Source organism: Megalops cyprinoides, chromosome 18, assembly GCF_013368585.1.
Source record: "Megalops cyprinoides isolate fMegCyp1 chromosome 18, fMegCyp1.pri, whole genome shotgun sequence".
In the NCBI taxonomy this organism is placed as follows: domain Eukaryota; kingdom Metazoa; phylum Chordata; class Actinopteri; order Elopiformes; family Megalopidae; genus Megalops; species Megalops cyprinoides.
The window spans coordinates 10,851,442-10,859,457 of NC_050600.1; the positions used below are offsets into that span (position 1 = coordinate 10,851,442).

An 8,016-nucleotide genomic window follows, 5' to 3' on the forward strand; every position below is an offset into this window, starting at 1 on the left:
AGTTCTTTAAGCACTATTCTTTACTTAACCACAATATTTTGTATTACCAACCCACCTACAGAAGGGCATTCTGGTACTATACCACTTGCTATTATAATTTTTGTTCAAATTAACTTTTGCTACACGCCAATTATTTTTTTCCCCCCCCAAGAAACAGGCATACAACACAACTGAGCAAAACAAAGAAAAAAATCACAATACAACTCAGGTGTGAACTATGTCACTTGACCTGTTTGACAGTCATGGGTGTCCATCTCCAATCATAACTGGATAATTTCCAAACCAAATATGCAATATGCATATTATTAAAAACACAGCATTTGATCATAACCCAAAATAGTCAAACTCAATACAACAGTTCCATTAAAAACACAAATGTCTAATCGGCCTCGACTGGGCAATAAAGAGAAGACATTCACATGTGGACACTAGGGCAGCACAACTCCATCCCATTATTCACACAAAGAATTTATTCATCAGTGCATTTCTGAAAGAGGAACAGTGCCGCCACTCTGTCACTTACTACAAGGGAGATTTTCACCAAGACAGATGGCCAAACTAAGTGTGGCAAAACAGCAGAGATTGCAGTTATACCAGTGCAGATCCTTCCACAGTGCTGTAATTGTGAACTAAGACGAACCAGCATGACTGTGAAGTTCAATATCAAACCAATCAGCACCTCCAACATGAGCATATTGTCACAGCAAAAGCATTCACAAAACAGCCCTATCCCTATCTAATGGCATCAAATGATCGATAAGAGACAAATGCATACCTATGTGGGGAAAAAAAGAGGTAAATATTAGCTTTAAATCTGCATTGACCTTCAGATGTTTTGACATTTTAGTTTGGTAACAGGAAATGTTCTGTTATACTCTGAAGAAAACCTCCCTCCAAGAGTCATCAGACTTCATTCATTTTGAATTTTTTTCCCTTATGAAGTATTTTGTTTCATATTTTTCAACAGGGCGCCACTTCTGCATTGGGCTTACCTCACTGTAACAATCTGAAGCAGTGCAGGAGCGCAGGAGGTTGTGAATACCATCCTCTGATACATATGCATGCCTACGGCGACTATTTTCCCTCAGTACACATCTCACAGTGCACCAGAAAACATGTTGAACAGAGCACAGGCGCTTTTCCCTGACATCAACCGAGTAACTCACAGGCGCCTGCACAAGTCACAGGGTGCCAAGAATGGGACCGTGGCTGACATGTCTACCCCTACCCCAGCACAATGAAGCCAATTTGTTCCACTACCGTGGGCTCCGGGTTTGCAGCTGACATGCCCAGAACAAGCACCTTAGCTGTCCAAGCCACTCGGGAGGCTCTAGAAAATAACTAGGTTTCAAGAGTTTGCTGCGTTCAGTCTCACAAGTATCCTGCAAAACTTTACTGCAGAGGCTGTTATGGACATGATTCGCACTGTGGCGGAAATGAACTTTATCTAGCCTACGCCGTTTCTCCCTTATGCAATCCCCTTCTGGAAACAGAAACTGCATATGAAGCTAATCTCACCGTGACAACTTCCGTACTCACGCAGGAGCTCCGAGAGACGAACACAATCCCCCGATACACCAGAACGCATCTGATCGCATCCAGAACGCAGCTACTTTTCACAATACAAGTCACACAGCACACTACAGTGGAGTGGGCGCTCATAGGAGTGTGGGTGCTACTCTGCTGACACCATCCAAGCAATCTGCAGGCGCCTAACGAATAGCAAGAAGCCCGAGTAGTGAGACAAGGAACCCCTGACCAGCCTACCAACCCCCATGTCCAGAGGAATGTAGCCAGTTTGTTCCACCATTGTGGGCTCCTAGGCGTTATCTGCAATTGACAGAGCCAGTTTTGAGCCACAGCCATCGGGCCCAGCCTGCACTCGAAGCATCTTGCTGACTGAGCCATTCGGGACCCCAGACTGAACATCTGACAGAGACAAACATCCAGCACCAACCCGTACTGGGGCTTGGGAGCCATTTCTGCCACACCCATCTTTTCCTTTTGTCTGATTTAAGAGAATTCAAAATCAAATGAGTCTAAACAAATATCCTGGAGGTTTAGCTGTGGCTGTGCAGGTCTAGCAGGCTTTTTCAGGGCCCACTGCGGAGAGGAGTGTAGATGGGGCCTGGGTGTGTACTGCCGATGCAATTCTGTGTGCCAGACACAAAGCAAGGCCACGGTCTAAACCAGCAGTGTCAGCCTGAGAGAGCTTATCAAACAGGACACTCAACCTCAACACAGACTAAGAAGGTAACAGGATGGGAGGCGGGGAGGGGGGGGGGAATATTTTGACTGAGCAGCCTCAACTAACCCAATTTCCTAACAGGCCCGTCCAGCTTGCACCGACATGGCCTTCGGAGTTTCGCTCATTCTCTGCGTTTTACACGTTTTGTCAGTGTTCTTTATTTAGAAAGCAAATGTCTCAGCTTAATAATACATAAAGACAACCGTTCTTATTCCCTGTCACTCTTGATCTCGGACTCTTTGAAATTGTGTGTTCATCTTTTCCTCCTCCTACCCCTTCCACAAAAAGCAACAAAAAGTGCGTTTGCTTGGTGGAGTAAGGTTAACTATTTTGCCTGAAAAAGGTACAAACAAGGAAACTGCAATAAAATTGCTGGACCAGTAAGGTTCTAATATAAACCTCATTTTCCGACCATACAAAAGAGCTCCTTTATATATTTTAATGACATATCAGACAACACACCATACAGAATTCCAGAAGGTAACAATTACAACTGGTAAAATGATTCATGGCTATGTATGCTATCTATTCTTTTAAACTGTGGAAAAAACAGTCTTAAAAAATGCCCAAGACAGTAGCTTCCACGCAGTTCAGGTGTAGTGATGTGATGTAAAATAAGGAAAATGTTTATTTTTAAAGCTGAAGACTGTAGAGGAACTTGAAATCAAATTGTTTATATGCGCAAAACAGAAAAACCTTCAGTATGACATTTATCTACCAGGTTATTCAGTAACAATATGTGGGCAGGTGGAAGCTATGGATTTAGGGCTTATAGTCTAAGGAAAAAACATTTTAAGGAAACATTCTTACAAAGACTAGGAGCATTTACTAAAGCACTGCCACGTGGCTGTAATGCGGTAGGGCATAGCTTCTTGACTATCCTTGAGGGTTTAAATCCCCCAGGTTTTTCATTTCTCTTTAAACCACCAGACACTCCTCACAGCTGGGGAGGGGAGCAAAACCGATTCTGTTAAGACCATCGGTTCAACCAGGTGCTTGAATGTCAGGTTGGAACAAAAGCCTAACAAGTAGGTTGTCGTACACAGTAGATGTAGCACAATACCCTTGTTTAGAAGGGGAACTGGACCCCAGACCTTAAGCATGAAAAGCAAGGCACTGCTGCATCAAGTTCCTAAGCCTTTAGGGCCCCTCTTTACATGACTACACTTGACTGAGTTGAGTCAGCAGCCTCCTATTAAATGAACTGGCAGCATTTTCAGCTGCTAAACTGCCTTGACAACTCACATGTGATCCATTCATGACCTTTAAATGGATGACATGATTCTTTAAGACGCTCTCTTAACTGGCATGGACAAAATCATTTGAACTTTTTTTGGGGGGTTATTATAATATGAACCTTATTCATTATGGCTAAATGGAAAATGACAATATGATACAAAAGGATAATGGAAGATGTATTGACTGGAAAAGTGGGAAAATAAGCGGCCTTTCCACACAGAAAAGTGCAAATTTATTTCGTGTAACAGTATGTGGAGCTTAATGTTACATACCCAGGCATGACAGAAGTGGAATAGAGAACCAACACAGCTGTACCTGCACTCAGGTGTATACCAATGCCTTGCCTGTCTGACGAAGACATTTCAACAATATTCAAGCACCTCAGTGCAGGCAGACCTAATGAACACTTGACCGCAGCTTCAACTGAACGGTATGAGTGTAACACATCTGAATCAAAAGCTGTGTAGGCAAGTGGCCTCCTTAAGCTCCACATGTTATAATTCTAAAGCTGTGCACTTACGCACACAGAAAGTTTGTTTTTTTTTGTCACTACATTACATACAAATACTATCAGCAAGTGGGCTTTGATAACTATAATAGTATGGGCATTTCATAGCAAATTTGACAATTCTAAACTGACTCAATAGACAAGTCTTTAGACCACAAAATAAGAAAACATCTCAGGCTTCCCTTTGTTACAACGCAAAGACCCTTGCGTTTAAAAAGGGCACATACCCTAGACATCTTTAAGGGCGTGGTCCAAAAGCAAATTACACAAACTACAAAATTTCATTATTTAACAGCTCATACCTACAAAACTGTTAATGTGGGATTAAGAGAAAATCTAAATATTATTCATTTAGCCAAAAAGGTTAAGACATTTAGTGGAAAAGTTCAGCTTTCACGAGTCCTGCCCCAATAACTGCCTAATTAAACCAGCCCCACCAAGGATTGCAATTACTCCCAACACGAAGCGTAATGTCATTAAAGATGACCGGCGATGCAAAATTGCACCTGCCCTGCGTGAACCCTATTCGTGCATGTGCTAAACAGTCTGACCTGTCCTGCGCCGCAAAGCAACGCACGAATCCTATTAGAACTGGCTACCTTCAGTTTAGCGCAAAAAACCCAAACAAGGCCTGGTCTGCACAAATTCTCTTTTCTTCCTAGCGGTGCACCTTTAACCACCTGAACGCCACACAGCTACACTTAAACTTTTCTTTTATACGGACAATTTTGTCAAGGGCGCTTTAACTGCAGCTTTGACTTTAATTTATTGCGTAAATGTGCAAAAGGTTCGGATACGAGTAATTATTGTGAGATCACTGCTAATTTGTCCTGCCGGACTTGAACTGACGGTGTAGGAACCGCCGCGCTCAATCAGCGGGTCCACCAGCTGCAGCTGCGGGTGTGTAGCTACTACTGCTCACTAGCCACGCCAGTAACAACTACTAACAAATTGCGGAATCTTAAGTCCAGCAAACCAATTTGGGCCGCCATTCTCACCTCGTTGTCGTAACTGAAATAAAGAAATTTGAAAGAAACTTCGCTCTCTTTCCTCACGACCTGTCTAGTTAGCCATCATTTTCGTCTTCCTACGCAACATTTCCCAGCCAGTCACCTTACAGCCGGCTCGGACGCCAGGCGTGGGGGTGCACTGCTCAGACACTGATCGGGTGAATGTTTAATCACATCGCACAAGGTGAAGTAGTGCCACACAACTGCGGCTGTAGCTACAGGGAAAGGACGCAAGACTTAGCGAGTCAGCGGTAGGGGGAGGGCTACATCTAGTGGAAGTCCTCGGACGCTAAACTTGTTAGCTGACCAGGAATAACGTGCAACTGAGTTTTTATCGCAAACTAGTCTACGAGTTAGCTAACCAGCTGGCTTCAGGGAAACAACCGAAGAAACCGTTCAAATCTGCTTTATAACTGGCCAGCTAAATAAATGCTAAAAAGACTTCAGTAACTAGGTAGCTAGTCAGAATCGCTTATCTGGGAAAAGCACGTTTAGAATACTGCCTCGTCACGTCCTTTGCCTGGTAGCTACCTTGTTAGCAAATTAATTAATGTACCTAAAATATGTTTAAGAGCAGATGGTTAACTAACGGCTGCTGGCTAACCGTGCAGGGTCTAGCTGGTTAGCTAAATGTAACAGGTACTTAATCTTGCTCACACAAGGTAGATAGCTGGCTAGCTAAGAACCTGGACTTTGTCATCCCCCAGGAAGTACGCCAATTAGCTAGCTAGCTAGCTATCGTGTCAAATTCAACATAAACCTATGATGCATACAAAGTTTAATATCCATACCTTAGTTGAAATATACAGCTCACAACAATCTTTAAATAACTGTAGGTCCATAAAACACCAGAAGAACCTCGGTCGTCGTCCAGGTCTAGCGCGACACTGAGTGGCTGGGGGTTTGGGGGGGGGACGGACAATGGCGGGAAATCTACCAATGTAAACTGACAACCGAAAGAGCCAATCACAGAGATCGCTTCTTTGACTTTTTAATTGAAATATGGACGTTCTCCATACACCAATTAGCGCATTATGCGGGGATACAGAATGAGGTAAATGTTTTAATTTGTTTCAGGTGAACCAGGAATTTTGTCACTTCAAACAAATGAACATTTTATGTAGTAATCAAATTAGGTTATGGAAATAGCATAATAAAACAGACCTTTGTAAAAAAAAAAAAAAAAAAAAAAAGACAATTGCTTTTAACTTCAATTTTAGCTTACTCTGTGTATCGAAAATGGTAGCCTATGTCCTAGCTGCATTTGAATCAAGGTGCATTTAATCAAACAAATCCTATTTTATATGAAATGTTCCTTAATTAGTTGCATATTATCTGACTGGTAAAAGCTTTTTTACCCAAAGATATTGTTCCATAGTCTCTGGACGGTTACACAACTGTGGACTAGTGCACACCACCATATGGTATTGAAAAAGTACATCACTAGCTATATGCATAATATTAATTTGATTTTTTTAAAAAATGTTAATGGGCCTACTGTTGTAGGACACAAATATTCACAGCGAGGGAAATGATTCTTTTAAATGCAGCATCTCTAACTAAGCATTATGTGGCTACCTGTTAGCGAGTCCACACGCATTACTTCTCTTATTTTAGAGAAAAAGAAAATCAGTACTGTGAACAGCACCCGGTCCTGCAGACCGAGGAAACAGCTCGGTGCTGGGAATTAGGTTTTGCGTATGCTTGTGTCTGTGTATAAACACAGCGGTGACTGACAAAGGAGCAGGTGGAATTAATGGCATTCTAATTGCTAGTATGTGGTGTAGTGGAGATAAGACAACTCGTTTTCTGGTCGCGATTAATATTAGTCATAAGTGTCACTACATCGCCAGTCCACATGAGAGGTTATCGATTGTGCGGAGCAAAATACTTTGATACAGTGTTAATTATGGGTGTATGGAAATGTTCAACTTTAGAATGTAATGCTGGTCCAAAAGTTACCTTTCAAGAGGAGACATAATTACAAATAACGTGCATTGTCCCATCGTTATAGCAGTGGCCATCTTTTGAAAATCATCCTCAAACCACGAAATATTTGAGGATATTACTTATTTACCATTGCGATTCCAAGTTCTAAACGGCAGTAAATGAAACAGAACCTCATTTGCTTGCGTTCCCGTAGCTGTAGTATGATGATGTAGCTACATGCTCGCATCCTGACACGCACACATGTAGCTAGCTAGTAGCTATAAACGTGCTTATGCTACACACGAAAGCAGTCATTGGACAAACTGAATATACCTGTTTTAAAACGAATAGTTACCGTCCAAGGGCTAAAATAAATAAATAAAATAAAAAACCAAGCAGCGCCGAGATTGCCTCATTGTCAGACCCTAACCAGTATGATTCTATTGAATCCAACAAAACAGACTAAATCAGTACGAGCACAAATTATTACCACTGACAGAAAACACTCCATATTATAACGGTACCACAGTGTTAGGGGAAAATATCAGCAATAATATTGCAACCAAGATCACGAGCTTTCCTAGTCTACTTAACTGTTACCATCACAATGGATTTCTTATATTAAAAGAACTTAAAAATGTCTTACCGTTTCTATAAATGAAAGTTAAGGATGTCCTTAGTATTAGCCAAATAGTATTTCTTTAAAAAAGGTGCGAAACAAGAAAGCACTAAGCACGACTTTAGAGGATGAATTCCGCCTTAGCTTAAACTTACGAACACAAAATAAATAAACAAGACTGATGAAATGAAATATTTATTTAAATGAAAGAAAGCACATAAATGGAATCCCTTTCGGCTAATGAATTACGTAAACAAAATGAAAATTAACTGAAGAAATAAAAGAAGGAATCAAATAATTAAAAAAGAGCCGGCTTCTGCCTCTCTCTTCACAGGTTCGCCGCAAAAAAGAGCGACATCACTAAGTGAGAACCGATCAACGGAGGAGGTTGTCTTTAAATGGAAGGTAGTTCTGCCGGTGGATATATAGAGCCGTATCACAGCAGTGCCATACCTCTCCGCCC

At 41.7% G+C, this 8,016-nt stretch overlaps 1 protein-coding gene across 5 annotated transcripts in view; it reads right to left on the bottom strand.

The window, feature by feature from the left end:
- LOC118793080 (ELAV-like protein 2) overlaps positions 1 to 7,790 on the bottom strand; it is a 42,842-nt gene extending 35,052 nt beyond the window's left edge. For all 5 annotated transcript variants that reach the window (XM_036551061.1, XM_036551060.1, XM_036551059.1 and 2 more), the window contains exon 1: positions 7,581 to 7,790. The gene's annotated coding sequence lies outside the window, so the exon portion shown is untranslated. The remainder of the gene's footprint in view (positions 1 to 7,580) is intronic.
- Between the last annotated feature and the right edge of the window lie 226 nt (positions 7,791 to 8,016).